Source organism: Jaculus jaculus, chromosome X, assembly GCF_020740685.1.
Source record: "Jaculus jaculus isolate mJacJac1 chromosome X, mJacJac1.mat.Y.cur, whole genome shotgun sequence".
Taxonomy (NCBI): Eukaryota; Metazoa; Chordata; class Mammalia; order Rodentia; family Dipodidae; genus Jaculus; species Jaculus jaculus.
In genome coordinates, this window is record NC_059125.1 from 182051 (window position 1) to 207778 (window position 25728).

Here is a 25728-nt window from a genome sequence, read left to right on the forward strand (position 1 = left end):
GTAATTACCAGCTCCGGTCAGCGGGTGGCGCCAGTGCTTCCCCCGCGTCCCTGTGCACGTGCTCTCCGCCCTCCGCCTTGTAGACTGTTCTCACCTCCGGTGTGAACGGCTCCCGGTGAGAACGGAGAGCTGCGCGAGCGGAGGCGTCGCCCAGCGTCCGCGACCAGGGGGCTTCGGGGAGCGCGGTGCGCGGGGGCTTCTGTCGTCCCGGCCGAAAAGAGGCGCTTGCTGGGGACCCGTGAGTGCAGGGCAGCCGTGGAGAATGCAGCAGGTATTCACTCCTGAAAATTCACACTTCCACACGTGCGTGCATGCTGGCCTCTTGCTTAGAAGGTGTACGCGATGCCTTGTGTCCCCTTCCTGTCACCTTACTGACCAAATATACTTACTAGCCGCTTTATGTGAATACTTTCTACCTATTTTCTGAGCCTTCGCCTCAGGCGTCCCTATGAAATGGTTGGTGCACGTGAACACAGCCTACAGCGACATTTTCAACAATACACGAAAATTATGCTGAGAATGGAACTCAGTGCAGTGCACAGGAGACTTTGCCCAGCTGGGCCAAGGCTGAGCATTTGAATTTCACATCATGAGGTGCAGTGGGATCAAGTCACATTTGCTTTAATAAAAGGGCAACGGGTACTTTGAGCATGGTGACAAAGTGCAAGAAAAGTCAAAATTTTACCCAAAAAAATAGTAAAAGGGAAAATACTGTTTTAATTTCATTAAAAGACACATGTTTAAGAAAATATTTCTGCTGACTTAAAGTACTTTTTAAAAGCTACGTGGATAATACCTATTAACTTTAGCATAATCACAACTAAATTTCAAAATAGATCATTTTTATCATTATGAGTTTTTGCTATTGTTGCTATTGATGAAAAATTATAAGATACAAATCTTGCTAAATAAATGTGAAGTGACACCTGTCTGACCTATACCAAAATTGGTTTGCAGAAGTGTAGTTCTTGAATACATTGTGACATTCTTCTTTAGAAAACACGTCCTGTTGGTGAAATGGTTCATAGAGTGCACATCAGAGACAACTCCATAAGTTATAATATACACGGAAAAGAGCCAAGCCTTTGTGTGTGTGTGTATGTATGTATATATGTATGTATGTATGTATACAAAGGCATATTTTATATATATATACACACATTTATACATGTATATATGTATAAATATATATATGTATATATATATGTATAATTTGGGAACTGAAATAATTACACAATGATATGTTCTTTCACAAGTATGCTATTTAAAGGTATATGATATACACACTATTAAAAATGTTTACCAGTGCAGTTAAATGCCAAGATAACATTCTTTATTGATTGTGACAGAGTTTGAGGAGTGTTCAAATAATGCTATATTTGGGTGTTGATTTGCTATTTAAAATGTATTTCCATATAGATTTTTGTTGATAGTTTCCCTTGAATGACTGCATTAAGAGAACTTTTCAATCTTATTTATTTATTTTCAGGGGTAGACATTGGGGGAGGGTCAAAGAAAGAGAGAGAGTGGACACTACAGCACCTCTTGCCACTGTAAATGTACTCCAGATCTAAGAGCCACTGTGTGAAAGTGGATTTACAATGCACACTGGGGAATTGAACCTGGGCCTTTGCTGCTGGCCTCTGTATCTCTGCTTATGGACACGGTAGCCAATATGTTGCTGCCCTCCTTGTTCTCGCCTGTGATGGTGGTGGTGTTCATGCTGCTGATCTCTATTTCTGATGATGGACCTGCTGTCTTGTGACTTCCTACTCATGGTTCTTGCGGCCATGTGCCTCTGCTCTGCATGCCAGCCGACGGTCATAGAGGTGATCTTGCTCCTGCCCTCTGTATCTCTGCTGATGTCTGCAGTGCCGGATGTGCTGTTCCTCTCTGTGTGCCTGCTCAAGGTCAAGGTGGGCGTACGCATCTGTCCTAGGTGACCCTGCTGGTATTCATGGTGGTAGGCATGCTGTCGCTCTTTGTGTTCCTGCAGGTGACCAGGATGGAGGTCACGGTTCTGCAGATGGTTATGGGCATTACTTTTGGTGGAAGTGGTGGTATTCATGTAGGTGCCCTCCCTCTCTGCTGGTGGTCGCAGTGGTCATCATGCTGCCACCATCCGTGTTACTGGAGATCGTCATACTGTGCCTACTGTGTGTCTGCTGATGGTTGTGGTGATGGTCACGCTGGTGCCCTGTGAGGTTACCTTGATGGCCACGATGCTTGTCATGATGCTGTCCTGCTGGTTGTTTTGGTGATAACCATGTGGCTTCCCTCATTGCTCCTCCTGATGGTTGCATCAGTGATCATACTGCAGCCCTATGTGCTCCTGCTCTTGGTCGTAGCAATAATCATTCTGCTGCCTCCTGTATCTCTGCTGATTGTCATGTCACTGGTCATTCTGTCATCCTCTGCTTTCCTGCTGATGGTGGTGGTGATCATGATGCTGTGTTAGCTCTTCCTGCTGAGGTGCTGGTTCTTTTGTGTGTCCTCTGTATCCCTGCTAAAGGTCTCAGTGCAGGTGCTACTGGTGCCTAGTGTGTCTCCTTTGATGGTTGTGAAGCTGGTCACTGGGCCACACTTTGTGTCTCTGTGGAGGGTCCTGGTGGTGCTCATGCTGCTGCCCTGTTTTCATCCTGATGGTTACTGTGCAGCTGTTGCTGCTGCCTTCTGTGTCTCTGCTTATGGTCACTGGTAATTGTCATGCTGCTCAACTCTCGGTTTCTGTTTATGGGTGCTGAGGTGGCCATGTTGCTGCCCTGGTTTACTGGTGGTGGTTGCTGTGGAGACATGTTGCTGTGTCTCCATCGATGTTCACATTGTTAGATATGCTACCACCCCTCCGTTTTCCAGCTGACAGTCTGTGTTAAAAAGGCCATTGATCCCTGATCCTTCTGATGGTCATGATGGTGGCCATTCTGCTTCTCACTCGATGTTCTTGCTGAAGTTAGTGGTGGTGATGATGTGCCGCCAAGTGTGTGTGCACTGTTGAGCATGGGAGTGTTCCTGTGGTTGTCCTGTGTGTCTGTTGATGGTCACGGAGATGGTCATGCTTCTGCTGTCTGTGCACAACTCTTTAACTCTCTCTCGGTGATGGGCATGATGTTGCCCCGTGTGTCCATCCTGTTGGTCATGGTGGTTATCTTGCTGCTCTGTGTGTGTCTGGTGATTGTACTTGTTATGGTCTTGTGTCTTACTTCTGTGTTCCTCCTGATAGTCTTCCTGGTGATCAGGCTTCTGTTCTCTGTGTCTTTGCTAATAGTTGTGGCATTGGTCATCTTATTTCCACTCAAGAGATTATGGTCGGCTAAGCTGTGACTTTCTGTTTTTGTCTGTCTGCAAAATTTGGGGCAGCATTTCTCATGTGGCATCAATTCTGTGAAGGGTTAAGGAGAGTGGATATTCAGCTTGCATTTGTTTTTCAGGATGAGATTTGGAAGTTTTTGAGCTCTTTTTATATCAGACAGACAACTGTATATTCACATTCATGATATTTGTGTTAAATCACTGTTTTTCATTCTCCAACCTCTTGAGATACTCTTTATTTTCTTTTATTTTGTGTGGGGGGGGGGCATGTTTGTGTATATTTCAGGTGTGTATGCAGATGGAGGCGTCCTGTAAGTACATGTGTGGAAGTCAGGAGAACATCCGGTGTCCTCCCTTGTTGTGCTTCCACTTTTCCTTCCGTAGGACGGGCTCTGTCAGTGAAACTTGTGCTGCTAATTTCACTCAAGATGGCTGATGATAAAATCCCAGAAATTCTCCTGTCTTCAGCACACTTGAGCCTGTTGTTACAGACATCCTAGACCTTGCCAGGCATTTTACATGAGTGCTGAGGATCCAACTGAGATACCCATTCGTTGTCAGCCAGTGGTCTTACCCATTGAGACACAACTAAGGCCCCACGACATTTTACTTGCATATTTCCAGGATTACCATGCAGTAGTTAGTAATCTAAGGAAAATTAAAATTTTTCTATACTTTGTAAGTTCATTTGGATATAATTGAATCTTTTATTCTTATACAGTTTTCCATGTAAACTTCGATTTGCAAAAACACAAACACCCCCCCCCACACACACACATGTTTTAAGCATAATCACCACAGGAAATATAAAACCCACATAGTTCTGCCCAATCAGGTTTTCCCTCTTGACCAAGATATGCATGGTTTTTTTTGCTAGCCTGTGTATGGATGCATTACTTTGTTTTTATTTTGAAATTATTTGTTCATGGTATGAAGTTAGGAGATTACTGATAGGGGCATTTATAAGGTGTTTCAGAGAACACCTGTTTCCCTTTTTTCTTGTCTGTTTTATGCTAATTTTCTCAGTATGAGTGTACGAGTTTTGTGTGTCCCCGCTCTCTGTTGTTATGAAGATGTTTTTAAATGATAGCCCATTTGCTAGGTTTGTCACTCATATCTGTGTCATTGTAGCTTGCATGAATATACTAAGTCAGACTTCTTTCAAACTTGGCAATACAAGCAGACAGAAAAAAAATAGATCACAGGTGTGAAGCTAGTCTTTCTTTGTATTTGTGTTTTGTATTTGTGCTAATTTTTGATGAGACAATGGTTTGTGGTTGAAATTACACAGAATTTATCAGAGAGACTGGCTTCTTTCTTCCTCCATTAATACATTTTTCTTTCTGTTGCAAGAGAAGTTACATACCTGGAGGGGTGAAATGATTTGTTGAGATATAGCTAGTTCATGTCATCAAAACTAGAGGTGAGCTCCTTCTGAAACCGAGCCTTATGCCTTGGTATTTGTATTTTGTTCCTGGTTCTCACTGACATGCAGAGTGTAAGCCCTTGGATATATTTGTTAAGCTGTCAGCCTAGTTGCTGAATCCCTTCACATGGCTGGGTCCTGAGATCTCATTTTCATGCCCCTGGAAGCTACAGCTAGAGGAAACTTGAGGCTCTTTGTCATCTACACAAAGACTTGTTTCTGCCTCCTTCTTTGATGTGAGATACTCTGTGGGAAGTGAGAGTATCAATAATGGTTCCTATCACAAGGACTCTTACCAAATGAGGGGTATTGATGTAATAAAAATAATTTCAAAACTGTCTGTGATATTCTTCCAACTTTCTCCAGCCTAAGTTTAGGAATAACTTATGTGGTGTTTTATTATACAAAGGAGATATTTCCACAAACTCTGTTTTAAAACTTTTTCATCATTTGAAAGTGCTTTGGCTCATTCCCAGTTAAACTAAAGCATACTAAGATGTTAAACCATTTTATATCAGGTATGGTGTCTCATGATCATAATCTCAGCACTTGATGGATTTAGGCAAATGATAAGGAAGCAATGGCCAGTTTGATCTATAAAGGGAGTCTGATGCCTGTCTCAAAACAACATAAAAATATTAAAGCATTTTTAGTGAATGTTCTGTGTTCTGATAATTATGCCTAAACATACACATGTAAGAAGTAATACAGAGATGTCTCTTGCACCCTTTGCCCATTTTAAGACAGTTGAAACATCTTACAGTTCTATAAAGAAAAAAAAGTATTTCAGGGCAAAGTATTAACATAGTTCCTGTCTAATTATGTATGTTCCGTTCCAGGCATTTTTGTCTGTGCACTGTATGCCTATTTTATCTGGGTGTCCATCTTTTCCCATAGATTTAGGAAGTTTTCATCCATACTTTTATTAAAAATACTTTCTATAATATTTACTTGAAGTTCTCCTCCTTGTATGCCCATGATTCGAACTTTGTTCTTTTGAAAATTTCTCTGCGTCCCTCTCATGTTCTGTTCATATGATTTTTAGACTGCTCTTGGTTATTACTAGTTGATCTGATTCCTCTTCCCTATCTTCAAGGCCTGATAATCCCTGTTCTATTTGACCCATTATATAGGTGAGGATTTCATGGGTATTTTTGTTAGACTAGCTGTGTTTCTCATTTCCAGGTTTATTTCAATTTCCTTATTTTCTTTAGGTTTCATTCTCTGTTTTCAATTCAGGTACATATCTTGGTGTGATGTGTGGTGTGTGGTCTCTTAGAGTTCATCTAGGTGTTTAGTTTTGTCACCTATGAAGTGATTCACAAAGTCATTTATGTGTTAATCTGTGTCTCCTTTGTAATCATTGTAAATATTTATCATTCTTTTGAACTTTGTCTGGATTTTCCTCTGTGTAGATGTCATAGGGTTTATCTGCTCTGCATTTGGTTTATTTTGATGGGTGGGGACATGGTGTCTTGTTTTTGCCTGTTACATTGAGACTTACCCATCTGGAGACTGTGCATTGGTCAGGTCTTTCTGGCATATCTGTATTAATACTTGGAACAATGAGGCTGTTTATGTTCATTCGACTTGGCTTGGCTTTGCGATACTGAGTCCTTCATATGGTTTTATCGATGGGTAGGTGAGTTGGTCACAGTTCATTTTTGGCTCTGTTTAAAAAAAATCACTTAGCTTCATGGTCAAATGGTAGATATTTGGTTCCCCTTCCCTCTCCTTACTGTTTGAGTGGGGAAGAGGTTTGCTAAAGGCAGTCTGAGTGATAGAACTCTGTGTGACTCTAGCCATCATGGCAAGTTTACTTCCTTGGTTGGATTTGTCTCTAGGTAGTGTATTTTGATGGGGCTGTTTTTAATGACATGTCTTTCCTCATTTCATTCTCCTTGAGTTCATTATTGGTATATGGAAAGGCTTCTCATTTTGTATTATGTAACTTTACTGAAAAAGTTGATCAGCCCTGAGTTTTCTGGTTGAGTATCTAAAGTCTCATAAGTATAGAATGATGTTACCTGGAAATTGGATGGTTAGAGGTATCACTTTCTTGTTTTGATCACTTTTATGTCTCATTTTATGAATTTCTTGTTTCATTTAATTTTGTGAAGTCTTATTTTATGTAACTTCAAATATGATAGCATCTTAAATAATAAAGTTTGTAATGTATGTTTTCTTTTTGTTCCATCTTCAATCATTCTAGGCTTTGTGTTTTTTAACCTTTTCAAAGCAAAATACAAATATAAACCCACTTTTTTTTGGCTTGATAATCTCCATAAATATGAGATAGGGTTATGTGTAATTTGACATAGTAAAATCTCACATAGAACAGAAGGGAGTGGTGAAGAGGGGCAGACGGAGGAAGGAGGAGAAAAAAAGAGACATTGGCATGGGCATCGCAAGAGAAAATTTCAGTTCACATTTTTAATTAAGAATATTTACTAAATTTCTAAGTTATCATACAAAGTAATGCATCCTAGTACACCCCCTCACATATATATGTATACGTATGTAAAATATATATACATGTATATATACATATATATGTAATATGTATGTGTATTACATATGTAATATATATGTGTGTATGTGTATATATATATATCCACACATACATATACATATATAATTCATTATCATTAATTCTCAAACATACATCGCCCACACCCTGTAATATATGCCTATCTCCCGGGGCTGGATTCCTCTCTTATACCTAATCATCTGCAGACCAGATAGTCATGAATTCATGTCCTATGTAATATGTATCCACTACCCTCTTTCCCACTCATGATCTCTTCCACACCTGTCATGATCCACTTTCTAGTTTCATGTCACATACACTCACATGTGTGTGCGTGTGTGTGTGTGTATGACATGACCCTAGTTTCTGATATAATGGAAAACATGGCATTTATCTGTCTGCTTCTGCTTTATTTTACATAACACAATGATCTTCAGTTCTTTACAGTTATGTGCAAATACTTTTTCTGAATAGCTTATTAAATTTACATTGAGTATATGTAACACAGTTCTTTACCCATTCCTTTCTTGTTTAGGATCTGGGATGTTCCATTTTTTCTGGGATTGTAAATAATGCACAATAAACATAAATATGAAAATATTTCTGTGGTAGGATATAGAGTCTTTTAGGCATATACCCAGGAGTAGTGTAACTGGATCATATGGTCTTCCAGTTTAGTCGTTTAATAAAGTTCCATTTTTCTTTCCATGATGGAATCACCAGTTAATGCTCTGAAGAACAGATATAGATATCCTTTTCCTACTACATTATCACTGGCATTGGCTTACTTTATTGATGTAGCCATTCAGAATCCCCCAGAATCATGTACCACCATGTGCAACTGATTTACATGGGTACCTGGGAATTGAACCAGGTGCTCATGCATTGCAGGCAAGGGCCTTAACCATCAAGTCAATAAGGGAAACCAGTAGTGTTTCTCTCCCTTAACTAACTTATGGGGAAATTGACAGGACATACACACCTATTTGATAGTCAAGTAGCCAAAGGATATGTTACTCTTTTGTAGGGAGAATGATGTAATAGATTACCTGTGTTTTAGGATTACCACCATATTTCATGTCATGGTATTCCAGTGAACAAGGCAGATTGCTGTGTCTATCTCAGTGGAGATGCCCTCTCAAAAACCAACCTTGCAACTCCTGATATGACTTCCACTGTGCATGATAACTAGGAGTTGTGTTGTGATGTATGCTTGCAGCGCCCCACCAGTGTATTGAGAATGGTCTGAGATGTTCAGATGCAATGAATCATTCACCTCAAGAAGGAGTGATACCCTTAGGTGCAGTGTCCAGTTGCCATAATAACTGTTCAAGATGGGGCAATATCTCTTATCAGAGTGCATAGTTGCCATCATTATGTGAAGTCCCTCAGTCATGGTGGAAGCAGATGTGAAGATTGTGCTTAAGGGTGTGAGCACAAACCTACCCACAAGAATCATGGGTCCTAGATATGGTGGGCTTTGCAGTAGAGACATACATTTTTTTATTTTGAGAACATATTTATTCATTTACTTATTTATTTTGAGAGACAGAAAAGGAGAAGAGATAGAAAAAAAATGGGCACACCAGGACCTCTAACAGCTGCAAATGAACTTCAGACACATAAATTACCTGGTGCATCTGCCTTACATGAGTCCTGGTGAATTGAACCTGGATCCTGTGGTTTTACTGCAAGTTCCTTAACTAGTATGCGATCTCTCCAGCCCTCTCATATTTTTAGAAATAGATGCACAAGTTGATTTATCAACCACTGTCTTAGTAGGCAGTGTATGACATTGGTAACATGTAATTTAAGAGCGGACTGACAATCTTCTCTTTTCCTACAAGAGGAAATTTTCTTATAAAGTTTGTTCTTCATTTTCCACCACCGCTCTTGCTTCTGATCTAAACATTTTTTTCTTTATTGTGGCAGTGTCTCACTCTTTTGTAGACTGATGGGAATCTCACTATTTTACTGAAACAAGAATCTGGGGTTCCTTATCAATATACTAATAGGCAATGCATGAATAAATAAATATGTCGGGATAGCTTGCCTTTATTTATTATTATTATTATTTTTTTATTTGGTTTTCCCAAGTAGGGTCTCACTCTAGCCCAGGCTGCCTGGAATTCACTATGTACTCTCAGGGTGGCCTCGAACTAACAGAAATCCTCCTATCTCTGCCTCTGAGTGCTGGGATTAAAGGCATGCACCACCACACCTGGATAGCTTTATCAATTTTAAGTCATGTGTAAGACATAAAAATTGTTTTTTGTTAAGAACAATTTCTATTATACATAAAATCAATTGCTATCAAGGTTAAGCTAAAAACATTGGTTGTCAATTGGTGTTTTCTCTTTCAAAACAATTGTCAAGGGTTGTATTAGAACTTACCTGTTTTGGCTCTCTTATATGTAAATTAACTGTCTCATTTCTGGTGTCTCAAGTCCAGAGCTTATAACAGAATTAACTCTTAAAACACTCCCTGCTTTAGGATACAGCTTCCTGCTCAAAAAATGATTATCATCTGAGAGAAATAATTTTAATTTATGGTTCTATATCCAACATTGTCTGGGTAATTGATACCCACACAGGTATCTGGACTAATCACAGATGTTTTCAAACAAGTTTCCAAGACTTTATACTGTCTTACTTGACTTTTTGCTGACAATTTCTAGGTTAAATTAATTGGCTCAGATGTATATTATTTTCAAGACTGGTAACAGGTTATGCCTGCATTTATAACTATTAGATATTTAAAGGGTAAGGTATACCTACTTTCTATACTTCAGATATGGCCTAGGCTGTCAGTGAACAACTAAATTTAAACAGACAGAACAAACCAACTTTAGTTTTTTGTGCCATTCTTTAAGTAGACCTATTTCAGTAATCAAATGTACATACATCCAGGTTGGTGTAACTTTCTCTCTCAGGGTATTAATAACCTATATAGAAGCCAAAGCCATACGGAATCATTGGCGCTAAAAGGCCAATATTATGGCCTGTGCTCCCAGGTCATGAGGCCCCTGGAGGTGGGGGGACTCTTCTACACCTGCCCTCTGGTAAGTCACCTATCTTCTTTATCAGGAAGGATACGGAGACCCAGAAACAAAAAAAATCGGTATAGTCTGAAAACAGGAGAGTCACAGCTGAAGAAAAATCAGTGCTCATGGCTTCTCAAAGAAGGGAAAGCTATTTAGCCAACATGGCCCTGACTCATCCTAACAGACAACACCAGTATCAGAGATGCTATAGGGCTACTTCTGGGTTCCTAAAGTCTCCTTTGGAGAGCCATTAATGACCTCCAAAAATAATCCTTGATTAAATTTTGGCTATCTATTTGGTCTTAAACTCTCAGAGAGAAATGTATCACTGACGGTAAAGGGAAACCTCAAATATATTAATGGCCTAATAGGTAACACAACAAGAGCTTTCCAAGATGGAAAACAAAAAAGGCCTTAAGACATGTTGTTACCATTTCTAATAGTTATAATTTGAAAGTAAAGAAAAATAACCTTAAATGTTAGAAGGGTTATTTTCAAATCTAGAGTATATATGGATGACTCTGACCAAAGGTAGTGTAATTCAGAAGACTTCCTTATAGTAGGAACAATGGTGAATCTCTTCTAACTTGTACCTGGACATCTTCAAATCCTGAGACAAAAAATTGGACATTTTTTTAATGGCACCCAATGGCTCTATGGCACCAACCTTTGCCCTGGCTACCACCAGGACAAATTAAAAATGAAAAAGGTACACTCTGGCAGGCTATTATATAAATATGACATATTCACCAATACAAATATGATATATTCACCATTATCAATGTTAAATGTTGTGTATATATTCCCGATAACTGTGCTGATATCTCATCTTTTTTATAAGCCATACATAAACAGATTCAGGCCCTCAAATACTTATGTGTCACCTCATAAACAGTTCTGGAAGAAAACCTCAGTCAATTCATGCTCAGATAGTCCTGAGACAATCCAACCCCTTCTACAAAGGTTCCCTTGAATTGTCCTCAAGGCCTAGAAGTCCACAAGAAGAATAAACCTGAAGGCAACCAGTTTGCTCACTTCTCATTAACTGCTTACTTTTTAAAAATTTATTTATTTATTTATTTGAGAGCGAGAAACACAGAGAGAAAGACAGAAGAGGGAGAGAGAGAGAATGGGCGTGCCAGGGCTTCCAGCCTCTGCAAATGAACTCCAGACGCGTGCGCCCCCTGTGCATCTGGCTAACGTGGGACCTGGGGAACCGAGCCTCGAACCGGGGTCCTTAGGCTTCACAGGCAAGCGCTTAACCACTAAGCCATCTCTCCAGCCCAACTGCTTGCTTTTTTTTCATTCTCCCTAACATTCTATCCCAAGACTTTGTTCCTATACTGCATCAATACACATTCAGGGTCCTTTAGAGTAGTTCCCCTTTCTGGGAGAGACTCTCTAACTGCCACAAACAACTTCGTGCCCCATTCAGCAGGAAGTAGTTCATGAAATGACATCATCGCCCCTTGTCCCCTAATAGCAGTTAGAGTGTCTTCTCATGAGAGTGGGGAATGAGAGAGTGGTGTAGTTAGGATGATTGAACCACTGAAGGAAAAGGTTAAAAAAAAAACCAAAAAACAGGAAAGTTTGCACTTGCTAGAAATCAGAGACATCTGATTCTCATCTCTTGCGTACTCCTCTAGTCCTGTTTTTCCACAACCTAGGATTTAAACATTGTGGTTCAAGTTCAGCCCCCAGAAATTGGTGTCTTCCTGAGACCACCCCTAGACTGGTTCACCTGAGCAGGAAGAGAGCCCACTACCATGAAGTTATAAATACCATTGTATGGGGATGTCAGGCTTTCTGAACACTTGGGAACCTACAGTTGTGGTTGAGTTTTTCCCATGCTTGGGCCTGGTATGGCTACCAGGATGTCCCATCTCCCTTTGTCAGATGGAGATAGTGTCATATTCCCTTGGATAAAGGGAGATGATTGGATGACAGCTGGAACCAATGGAGAAGTTTCCATCTCCTCTTAATAAGAGGGATGGTTAGAGCCCTTGGAAGTAGTGTACAAAGTCCCTTCTCCCACTTATCAGAAGGGGATGATAGAAGTTCATGTTGGGCAGAGAGGGAAATTCCAAGGCCATGTTGGTCAGAGGAAGGTGCAGGCTCTGCCTCATCAGCTCCCCACTCCTCATCCTGGTGTGGAATACAGTGTTTTCAAGGAAGTCCACGGAAGGCCAGGGAGAACACTTTGTATTCTTTCAGTAGCTGTTTAAGGTAGCTGGCTGCAGAGGACACAGACCAGAGGGTGGTTTTTTTTTTTTTTTAGATGAACACAGATACACATTTTTCAAGTAATTAAAGGCAAGTACATTTATTCACGTACATTTATCTGGGAAGAGAAAAAGATTGAGAGGAAATGGGACAGGGACAAGAAAGTATTATTTGAGTGAATTTGATGAACATACACTATATAATTGTATGCAATTGTCAAAAGGAAATCAATAAAAAGAACCTTCACAAATAAAAACTGCAAAAGTATAATTTGAAGCATGAAAAATGCTAAAAAAGTTATGCTAAGAAATTTGTAGCAGGATATAGTGGGACATTAGGGAGGTGGAGACAGGAAGATCAGTTCAAGGTCATTTTGGCTTGAATGTGAAGTCACCTGCATTAATAAAGTGCTGGAGGCACAAGCATGACGACCTATTTTGGATCTCCAGCATCCCTGTAAAGAGCAAAATGATGCCACATACAACTTTGATTCCACAGCTGGGGAGGTGGAGACAAGAGAACCCAGAGTTTATAAGATAATGAGTCTATTTCATTCTGTGAGCTTCATGTTCAGTGAGAAATCCTGTCTCAAAAAATAAAGTTGCCAGGTTTGGAGGTGTAGTCTTTTAATCCAACCACTGAGGAGGCCAAGATTGGAGGATCACAATGAATTTGAGGCCAGCCTTGAGACTATGTGGTGAATTCCAGGTCAGTCAGGGCTAGAAGATCCTACCTCAAAAAAAAAAAAAAAGTGTTGGAACAGTGTACACACATATCTACCTTTGTACACGAATATTACCACACACATATAAACATGCATACATACGTATGCACACTACACATACACACAAAGAAAACAGAAATAGCAGGAAAATTATGGGTCAGTCCTGTAATCCCAGCTATAATTACTTGATGGCTGAAGTGGATGAATGGAAAGTTCCAGGTCTTCTTGAGCTGCAATGGGTGATCAAGATTAGCCACTGCAACTTAGAGCTATCTCAGAATGAAAGGATTGGCAATAAAGGTCAATGGTAGCATGCATGCTTAGCATGTGTAAGACCCTTAGTTCGTTACTAAGCACTGTCTAAAAAAGACAAATACATAAATCAAAAATTTCCAAAGTAGGAATTGTCATTATTTTCATAAGATATAGTAGACATACAATTCAAAGTTTTATTTTTAATGAATTATTTTAATGAATTTGTTTTGTTTTTCTTAGGGTCATATTGTAGCCCAGGCTGGCCTTGTATTCTCCATGTAGTCTTAGCCTGGTCTCAAATCAAAAGCTGTCCTCCTGCTTCTGCCTTCCAAGTGCTGGGATTAAAGGCGTGCACCACGATGCCTGGCCCTATTACTTAATATTTTAAAAGTGTTTTCTAGATGATGATGTCTAAATAAAAGAGAGACTTGGTGAGAGTAAGAGGGGATAGGGTAGAGACTGGATTTGTGAAGACAGCAGTGGTGGAGGGGAGGGAATTATCACAGTTTATTGTCTTTAGTTATAGTTGTCAATAGTAAATTTTTTTAAAAAATGTTTTCATAATTTGTATATGTGTTTGTGCACGTGTATATGTGCATGTGTGTGTGTATGTGTGTGTGTGTGTGTACACAGCAGGATCTCTCTTGCCACAGCAAATGAATGCCAGATGAAAGCATCACTTTTTATAATCTACCTTTATTTACTTATTATTATTTTAAAATACTTTACTTATTTAAGTGAGATAAGAGGAGAAACATAGAACAAGAGTAAATGTGGCCATGTCAGGACAATGGCATGTGTTTGGAAATTAGAGGACAACCTTGGGGAATGGTCCCCTCTTTCTTTCTTGTTTGCTACAGGTTCACTCTTATTTGCCACTGGGAAGTCTGACTAGTTCTACTAGTTTCATGATTCTCAAGATTCTACCTCGCATTGCTGATGGCACCTAGTGATTACAGACACAAAAAAGTGGACCACGTTGCATCCACTTTTCCTTGGGTGTTGGGGTTCTGAAGTCCGGCCAGTAAAATTGTGGATCAAGAATATTTAAACACCTCCAGGATAAAGTTACTTTAGGGAAGAATGTTGTCCTGAGCTAACTGCTAGGCCTTCAACCACTCTGAAGTTTCAAAACACCAACTAAGATGCTGGGTGTGGTTACACACACCTTTAATTGAAGCACTCAAGAGGCAGAGGTAGGAGGATCGCCATGAGTTTGAGGCCACCCTGAGACTACAGATTGAATTCCAAGTCTCCCTGATCTAGACTGAGACCCTACCTCAAAAAAAAACCCCAAAAATTAGAGGCTAGAAAGATGGCTTAGCACTTAAGTGTCTGCCTGTGAAGCCTAAGGACCCCAGTTCAAGGCTTGATTCCCCAATCCCATGTTAGCCAGATGCACAAAGTGGCACATGTGTCTGGAGTTCGTTTAAGGTGGCTGGAGGCCCTGGTGCTCCCATTCTCTGTCTTTCTCTCTATCTGCCTCTTTATCTGTGTCTGTTGCTCTCAAATAAATAAAATAAAATAAACCCTATAATTAAAAACAAAACAAACAAAAAAGCACCAACAAAGGAAAAATGGAAGGGTATTATTGCATTGAAAATTTATGGGGATAATGAACACATCAAATTTTTAATTTAGGAAGAATTTCTCATTTCTAGGAAAATATTTGGACTCATTTTATTTTGCAAAGACTATTTCAGAGAGTTTGTGTAGATGGCTCACTGAATAAAGGTGCTTGCTTGCAAAGTTTATGAGTCCAGGTTTGATTCCCCAGTACCCAACTAAACCCACAGATTGGCATACATATCATGGGTTTACTTGCAGTTGCACGAGACCCTGACATGCCAGTTCTTTCCCTCTCTCAAACAAGTAGAAATATCTACACAAGATTACCCAAGAGATACTTTTTAAAAAGGATTTATTATAACCAGTCCAGGGAAGAAAACAAAAGAGGACAATTGATGTATTTCCAAGGGGTAAACAAACTCCTTTCTGCCATTGTTGGTATTTAACACAGAAGTAGACTCCCAAAACCAGTTTGACATTTATTTATTTATTTATTTTAATTAGTTTTCTTTTCAGCAAATACAGGCAGTTTTGTACCATTATTAGGCTCATCCGTGACCTACCCCCTCCCAGTGCCCCCTCCTTGTTGTGGTATATGGGTAGTGCATTGTGGAGCTGCCCATATTGGCATGATAAATGTCTTTGCATATCATGACCCAACATATGAGTTTGACATTCTTTCCGCCCCCTCTTCCGCAAAATTTCCCTGAGCCATGTTGGGTTCATTTTTGGTCTGCTTCAGTGCTGAGGTGTTGGGGGCCTCTGAGGCTCTGGCTCTCTGATTCGGTAGGAGTTGATTTTTCTCTGTGTTGGTCTCCTTCCCCGTTGTGCTGGTATCCAGTTCACCAGGAAAACAGCACCCTTGCTTGTTTGGCCAATTTTCCTTAGTTTCAGCTGGGGCCCTTTTGAGGTATGATGGGGGTGGCTCTCTCCTTAGAATATGCATCTATCTGAAAAAGAGAAGCAGATTCTCCAAAGGAGAGTAAGTTAGCCCCTGGACAAATGACATAACCCTTACTGTATTAATAGAGAGTTTAATAGGTATAGGCCCTCTTGTAGCCCATGATTGAAGGTAGCTTGATATTGGAGAGTGGGCTTATGTTTGGATATGGTTCTGGGTTGTTTCCCAGCTCCAGCTATGGGTCCCGTACTACTGAGAGGATCAGTTAGCCAAATCAAGAGCAGTTGGTTCCCCACCATGGCTGTGCGCCACTATTGCAGTTGTGTGAGCAGCAGGAAAGGTTATTTGTTGCTAAGTAGGTTAGACCATGAGTTGCTTGGACAGATATTGGTCATTTCCCCCAGTTGCCCATGTAGCACCTTCTGGCACTAGACAAGCTGACTGTCTGGGGACTACTCTCTTGGCTTCCAGCCATCCCTTCCATTTTACTTGTCAGTTGCATATGGAGTCTTTAACAATAGGGTCTTACCACTGACTTTTGGTGGGTCATCAAGTACTCTTGACAGAAATCTGTCATTCTTTTAGGAAACCTTGCAGGTTTCTCTGATCAAAAGCTCCTTGTGGATGATAGCCCCATGCTGGTACTGTGGGTTACAGGTTGGTGCCCACTAAGAAGATGAGGAAAAAGATAACTAATGTACAAGAGTTAGAGAGGAGAGAGAGACGGGGAGGGGGAGAGGGAGAGAGGAAAGATGTAGAAGATTTAGGTTAGACTTGATCCTACCCTCTCCAGTGTCTTGTGGTTCAGGTGTTTCCTGTAAGGGCCTGGTGAAGGTTCAGCCATTTGGTCTGCCTTTTAGGAAGTAGAATTTTATGGTACCATTGCCATTTGGGTCTAGATTAGTGTTTCCCACCCCTTCGATGCCCTCCCATACCTCCCCATCCATCCTAGTGTCTAGTCCCTGAGATGCTTGCTGGGTGTGTAAGGTATCTTGGGTAAATTCAGGTTAAGTACTGTAGATGAGTGAGACTATGTGTCGATTTTTTTTTCCGTGATTGGGTAAGTTCACTGAGAATAATCTGTTCCAGGTTCAACCATTTTTCCTCAAATTTCATTGTGTCATTTTTTTGTTACTGCTGTATAGAATTCCATTGTGTAGATATGCCACATCTTAGTTATCCATTCTTCTAATGATGGACATCTGGATTGATTCCAGCTCTTAGCAATTATGAATTGAGCTGCTACAAACATGGTTGAGCAAATCTCTCTGGCCTGTGCTTTGAAGGTTAAAAGCCACAGCACACTTCAGGAACTCCTGCTAGGCACACTTTGCATATCTTTAGATTGAAATCTGAAACCCACCACCACACCTTCAGATCACCCAGTGACATTGCTTCCAGCCAGGTAGCCAGCAGATGCAAACTACAAACAACTGAATATATTGGGGGCCATCTATTCTATTCAAACCACCACACCTGCCCTGGCTGTTTTTTTAAGACAGGATCTGGGGACTGGGGAGAGGGCTCAGTGGTTAAAAGGGTTTGCTTGCAAAGCCAGAGGGCCCAGGGTTCAATTCCCCAGTGCCCACATAAACAGGATCTAGAGTTCATTTGCAGTGCAAGGAGGCACAAGAGCACCCATATTTTTTTCTTTCTCTCTCTCTCTAATGAATAAAATTTTTAAAAAGACAGAGTCTAATGAAACCCAGGCTGGCCTTGTACTCACTAAGTAGTTGAGGATGGCCATGAACTCATGACCTTGCCTGCATCTCCCAAGCACTTGGATTACAAGCATTTTCCATCATGTTTGGCTCCACATATTTTTCTTTTTTTTGGCTTGGTTTTTCGAGGTAGGGTCTAAGTCTAGCCCAGGCTGATCTAGAATTCACTGTGTATTCTCAGGGTGGCCTTGAACTCATGGTGATCCTCCTACCTCTGCCTCCCAAGTGCTGGGATTAAAGGCGTGCACCACCACGCCCGGCTTTTATTTTTTAATATGCTTTTTAAAAATGTTTTAATTTATTTGTTTATTTTATTTTTATTTATTTATTTAAGAAAAAGATAAAAACAGAGACTGAGGAAGGTAGAATGGGCAAACCAGTGCCCCCAGCCACAGCACATGTACTTCAGACACATGCACCACCTTGTGCATCTTGCTGACTTGGGTTCAGGGGAATCAAACCTGGGTCTTTAGACATTTCAGGCAAATGACTTAACTGCTGAGATATCTATCCAGACAACCTTTGGTTTACTTGAGGTAAGGTCTCACTGTACCCTAGGCTGACCTGGAACTCACTCTGTAGTCCCAGGTTGGCCTGGAAGTCATGACAGTCCTCCTACCTCTGCCTCCCAAGTGCTAGGATTAATGGTGTGCACCACAATTCCCAGGTGACTTTGACTTTTGAACAAACTATAACAAACAAGCAGGGTAGAGGTAGGGGGATCACTGTGAGTTGAGAAGCTTGGGAATATGGAGTGAGTTCCAGGTCAGCACAGGTTAGGGAGACATCTCAAAAACATTAAAAAAAAAAAAAGTGAAATCCAGACCTCCTTCAACTTTAAGACATTTTGGGCTGGGCATGGTGGTTCACCTTTTAAACCCATCAGTAGGGATTCTGATGTAGGAGGGTTGCTGTGAGTTCAAAACCAGCCTGCACTAGAAAGTGAGAATTTGTCTATGGGGGGGGTATGATGACAGAATTCAGTGGTAGAGTACCTGCCTAGAATGATAAGACCCTGGGTTCAACCACAGCACCACAAAAAAGTGATAAAAGTAAATGAAATACATTTTTAAATGTTTGGGGTCCTTTAAGAATGTAGAATTACAATAAAGTAGAGGTAGGGCTAGTTGGGAAAAGAGGTTCAGTAGGAATGGGAGAAGACAAAAGGAAGTAATGGGAGGTGAAATGTGATCAAAACACATTACATACATGTGTATGAGTTGTCAGTAGCAGCTGAGAAGCTGACTGAGTCAAGTGCTTATATGCCAACATAAGGATCAGAGTTCCGATTCTAAAACACATGTAAAAGTGTGGGGTGGGGTGCATTCCTGTAACCCCAGCAATGTTGAGGCAGAGACAAGTGGATCCCTGGAGTTTTCTGACTAGCTTATCTATCCCAAGGTGTGAGCTCTGGGTTCAGAATGACCCAAGACACAGAAGTCAGCATGTAAACATACCCACTCACAACCACACAAACAAACATACACGTGCCAGGAGAGTCAATGTTTTCTGCCAATAAATAAAATGAAAACTAAATTAAAATTGCACACTAGAAGCAAAGACATCATTTTTTTGGTTTCTAACATAACATTATGTCAAGTCATTAAGAAAATCCAAATAAGGGCTGGAGAGATGGCTTAGCGGTTAAGTGCTTGCCTGTGAAGCCTAAGGACCCCGGTTCGAGGCTCAGTTCCCCAGATCCCACGTTAGCCAGATGCACAAGGGGGCGCACGCGTCTGGAGTTCATTTGCAGAGGCTGGAAGCCCTGGCGCGCCCATTCTCTCTCTCTCCCTCTATCTGTCTTGCTCTCTGTGTCTGTCGCTCTCAAATAAATAAATAAATAAAAATTAAAAAAAAAAAGAAAATCCAAATAAATATAGGGAGTGACCGAAGTATTTACTTTAGAAAAAAAAAGTCTGATTGCTTCATATTCTCCCCAGATTACTCAATGTTCTACCCTATTCCCACATGCTCCCATATTTCTTTATTACTTTCTGTTGTGTTATTAGTAAATAATGTGATACTTATGGATAAGCATGCTCATAACTATTTACTGGTCTTGAACTCACAAACTGTCAAAAGTTGTTGAATGTGAAGAAACTATACTTTAGAAACATAAGAAGATATAAACAGAAACCCAGAACTCTGTGCTAAATATACCTACAAAACAAACCATGCTTTCAAAATCCTTCTACCTAGTTCTCTCTTCCAAAAGTCCTTCTGATGCAAGTTATATCAGTAAAATAAAACTTTTCAACCATAAGGTTTCTTCCCTAAAATCAGGACTTCAGCTTTTCCATTCTATTCACAGTATGAACTGGAGAGCAGGGGTGACTAAGGACCTTAAGTCATGTCTTTCCATGACTTATCCCATTGGCCGCGCATCTTCTCTACTCTGGGTGATCTATACCAACCTGCACTCTCCTATAAGATCGATGATATCTTACAGTTGCGGCAACAGTGATGAAATATACCTGTGTTTTCATGTCAAATAAGATCTACATTTCTGATACTGTTTAGAAAAGTCATGAGGAAAATAAGGTGATGGTCAAAGCCTACAAGTATGGGACTGGGGATATATCTTACCAGTTAAAAACATTTGGTTGCAAAGCCTTTTATCCCAGGATTTAAATCCCCAACACTCACTTACAGGCAGATGCAGCAAAGTAGAACATGCTACAAAAAGGGGGCATGTATGTGATGTTCATACACAGTGGCAAGGCAAGAGACGCTACAAACATACAAAGTTGTTTTTAAGTTTGATTTTTTTAATCCAACAAGCATTTAGATAAGAGATCAATAAGTTCTAATGATCTAATGTACAATATTTTAACTCTGGTTAATAACAGTATAGTGTATACATGAAATTTGTTGAGTAGAATACTTAAGATAAGTATTCTAAAACACACACACCTGAGGCAACTATGAACTGTAGTACCTTTGTTACTTATTAATTTTATTTTATAACATAAGGTCTCACAGAGCCCAGGCAGGCTTCAAAAATTATATGTAACTGAGGATAATCTTGATTTTCTGATTCTCCTGCCTCCACTTCTTAGTGCTAGGATTAGTCACTCCTGGTATTGTTTAACTTTTTGTTGACAGCTTTATTAACAATAAACCATGACAATTTCCTCTCCCTACTCCCATTTTTCTTCTAGCAAGTCCATCCTCCACTGAATCCCTATCCCCTTTGAATAGTCTCTCTTTTGTTTTATGTCATCATCTTTTCCTCCTATTATGAAGGTCTTCTGTAGGTAGAGTCAGGCACTGATGGGTCATGAATATAAAGACCATTTTGTGTCTGAAAGATTGCATTGTAAGCAGTCTTACCCTTCCTTTGGCTTTTACATTCTTTCCATCACCTCTTCTACAGTGGACCCTGAGCCTTAGAGGATATGATAGAGACATCTCAGTGTTGAACACTCCACTGTGGCTTCGCCTCAGTGCCATGGTGATTTTTGAGTCACCCCAGTGGTCACCACCATCTGAAAAGACAAGCTTCTCTAACCAAAAGTGAGAGTAGCATTACTACACAGATAGGCACAATGTATGCATTTAGCCAGACAACAGCAGGTGTTGCTCCTCTAGAGCTCATGCCCCAACCCTCCCCAGCCATAGGTTTTGACTAGGTTTGCAGTATCAGGCATGTATTATCTCATGTAGAGTGGGTCTCCAATCCAATAAGAAGGTGCTAGATTTTCCCCATAATGCACATGCCACTATTTCTCCAATTGGCACATTTGGCCTTGCTGGTTTAAAGTGATGTTGGTGATCAAATTAGGACTGCTGCATACTAAACAAGCAACCAATGTTCCCACCCAAAATTCATTCTTTCTATTTTCCCTTTGGGATTTTCACTAGGGTTTGAACACAGGGCCTTTCAATTTGAAGTCAAGAACTCCCTACACTGAAGTAAATCCCAGCCTAGAAACTCCTTGTGAACATAAATTTTTATTGTTTCCACCACCTCTGTCTCCTGCTTTGAATGACAAATTGTAATCAACCATAATTCCTCCCAGTCCTCTGAAGCAACACTTCCCAATAAGAAAATCTCTCATGGCCAATAAGAACAACCAGGGGCTAAGGGACATGGTTCAGCAGTTGAAGATGCTTGCTTGCTTGCTTCCTTGATTGTCAAGCCTACTGGTCATGGTTCAGTTCCCCAGCACCTATTGAAAGCCATAAACAGTGGCATGTGCATCTGGAGTTCATTTACACTGCAAAGAGACCCATGAGATACCCATACATACACACTCGAGTTTTTTAAAAAAGATCTATAATCGTTTTCCATAAGCCCTCATTTTGAATGGATTTGTAACTACATTAATGGAACTTTTATTTTCTTTTTGAACTATACATTTAACTGTTAAGCATAAACCACAATTAGATGTGAGAACTCAGTAGATAAAATTCAAGCCAGAAACACATGTCCTAATATAGTGTGGTGTGGACCAGCTTTATTAGGCTTGCTTGTTTGCCTTTTCACGGTAGGGTCTTGCTCTAGCCCAGGCTGAGCTGGCATGCACTAGTCTCGCAGTGATCCTCTGCCTCGCAAGTGCTGAAATTAAAGTTGTGCACCAACATGACTGGCTTTGCTAGGCTTTTTGAAACACGGATAGTTTCTGAAGAATGTCAAGGACTACCAGAACTGTTTTTACCACATTAGTCCATAGGCTACATTTTAAACTATTATTAATTCTAAAACTATAATTTTGGGTTAAATGCTAGCATATGAGTAGACAGAATGAGCAAGAACCATAGAGCAATCTCAGTGAGCTCCTCAAATGACCCCTGTGTAAAGGCCTGGCACTCATTGTTTTCCCCTTTTCAAATACTATTGAGCTGGCTCAGTGGAGGTCACAGATAATGCAGAATTTGCTTTGGCGGAGAAGGAATGTAAAAAGCATTTAAAGAAAAAAAAATACAGGTTCATGGTGCAGTTTTCTTTCCCAATCACCACTGATAGACACTTTGTGGATTTTATTTTACTACTTTTTAGAGAAAAAGAGCGAGAATTGACATGCCAGGGTCTCAGCCACTGCAGTCGAACTCTAGATGCTTTCGCAACCTAGTGGGCATATACAACCTTGTGCTTGAATCAACTTTGTGCATCTGGCTAACGTGGGATCTGGACAGTCAAACATGGATCCTTCGGCTTTGAAGACGTACACTTTAACCACTAATCCATCTCTTCCGCCCAATTTTCAGTTTTGTTTTTAAGTTAGTAGTAGTCTTGTACACTGATGATACATCAACAACTTTATTGAGAATCCTGTCAAGGCTTTACTAACTGCAGTGAGGCTTAATTTTGGCTTCTGGCTTAGTTCCAACTGCCTGCTCTCATTTTCTCATTCCCTCAATTAGTTCTTTCTTCCTCAGGAATTTCAATCTGCAGCTAGATGAATAAACTCACTCATAGGTCATACTAACAGTAGCAAAATGTCAATTGACTATTGCAATTTAAAGCCCGAAAATGGTCATCATGCTTTGATTCAAATCACTGTGGCCCCAATATTTCTGCATGAATGATATTGCAATAAATTCAGAACCTGGGATCTTTAAAAACTATTTCAAACTACCATACAACAATGTGAACACACTTGCCAAAAATATTGGCTCTCTCTAAAAATGCTTCTAAAGTGCTAAGCGTGCAGTGATTCTGTGGTTTTTAGGAATTTATGTTTGACAAAGCACTTAGCAGCTTGTTCCTTCTACAGGCCATCCAGGTGAAAGAACAGCCTTGGTCAATATAAACAGTGCCGAGGTCAGTCGTTCTAGCTTGCTTACACTTTAGAATCATCTGGGTAGGTTTAACAAAATAACCATGGCTCTTTCTGATTAATTGGTTTGGGAAGTAAACATGGTATTGTATGTCTTAAGCACCCCCCACATGATTCTCCTGGGCAGACATGACTAAGACCCATTCTCCTACTACAAGAATAGCTTCAGCTCATCTCCCAACCATGCTGCTACTTTATTGAGTTTTTAGTTGGTATGTTTGGTTGATTGGTTTACTTTGCATGGAGAAGGATCCTGTTGTGTTTTATTGAATCTTTTTATTTATTTACCTGAGAGAAAGAAAAAGAGTTACTTAGTTTTTTATTAGTTTTTAGGTGTAATAGGGTGTCTTGCTTCTGCAAATGAATGCTAGACACATGCTCCCCTTTGCATGTCTGGCTTTACCATGGTGTACTGGGAAATTAAAGCCAGACCTTCAGCCTTTGCAAGTAAGCACCTTTAACTGCTTAGTCATCTCTCCAGCCCTGTTGTGCTTTTGATTTGATTGCTTGACATGGGTCTCACTTTGTAGCTCAAGCTGTCCTGAATCTATGTAGCATAGGCTAGCCTCAAAGGCCTGACAGTCATCCTGCCTCAGCTTCTCAAATGTTGGGACTCTGGGGTTTGCCAATACCCCTGGCTTTTTGTAGAGCGTTAATCTGAAGGCTGTGAAGCATGCTGTCTTCAGCCTAAGGATTACTGATTTGGGTGTGGACTAACAAAATTCAAATGTTCCACTCCCAAGATCCTTTGCATTAATGCTGTATTATTTGTGCTTTGGCAAATGGTCCTTTCAAGGCAGATTTAGTAGACTCTTACCCAGTGAAATGTCAGAAATTCCAATATTTCATCATATGGATTCATCTCCTAAACGTCCTGTTAGGCTTTGAGCTGTTATTCAACTCTCATCCCATTCATGGCCTGTGTTACCCCCTCGACCGCCCCTACCACCTGTTTCCCCCATGTTTGCAAGGGAACCATCTTCCCTGCCTCCTCTTATTTCGTCCCATTGCTTGCATGTGCTTGGAGAAAACGTTTCTCTTACATTGGGTTTTGGTTTTAAAGAAGGGAATCCCCAATTTACAGAGGAGGCCTCCAACTCTTAAGAATTGAAACACTACCTTCAGACTCAGGGTGTTCAGTTCACTGCAGCCCAGTGTATTGTCACATGTCTTTCATCCTAGCACTTGGGAGGCAGAGGAAGGAAGAGTAATGTGAATGTGAGGACATCCTGGTACTAGAGAGAGAGTTTTAAGCCAGCCTGAGCTAGAGTGACACCCTACCTTGAAAACAGTTAAAAGAAAAAAAAGACATGAGCCACCATACTATAAACAGTCCTTAAGGCCTTACATTTACAAGTTTTCCCTCAGTGTAGGACCACCATATGTTCAAGGTGATAATGAACTACATAGTGAATTCCAGGTCAGCCTGAACTAGGATGAAACCCTACCATGAAAAACAAAACAAAAGTCTTGCCATGTTAGCATTGGAAATTGGGTGGAAGCAATGTGAAACATTTCTAGAACAGGACAATATCAGTATGGCATTTCATTATTGTGTTTAAAGAAATGTCATGGAAATGGGGCTCTAGGATGACTCAGCAGTTAAAGTTGCTGGCTTGAAAAGCCTGATTGCATGTGTTCAATTCTCAGTACAACCATAAAACCACATATACAAAGTGTAGCATGTATGTGGAGTTCATTTGCAGTGCAAGAAACTCTAGAACTAATATTATTCTTTCTCTATGTTTGGAAACAGTTTTTTGGGTGGGGGGCAGGGTATTATATGGGAAGTTACTTTAGAGTCTTAGGGTGGCTTTGAACTCATGACTATCCTCCTACGTCTGCCTCCCAGGTGCTGGTATTAAAGGCATGTGCCACCAAGCCTCCCAAAGTTTTTTTTAAGAAAATGTTTTAAAGTAAAAAATATGTTTTAAGATTTTATTTATTTGAAAGAGATAAGGGGAATGAGGCAGGCAGGTAGCTAGGTAGGTAGGTAGGTAGATGGATGGATGGATGGATAGATAGATAGCATTTTGGATAGGCTAAATGTTGTGTTTGATAACAGCATCCAGCAGTCTTCGATTGGAGAGGAGAGAGAAGTAGCCTTTCCTTTATATAAATATACTATCAAATCCTAATTCTAGATCATAAACAAACTGTTGTAGTAACCCTTAAAATAGACTAAAAGCTTGTCACATATGTTAGTAAGCATATCTGAGTTAACAGTTAGTAATCCCTAGGTT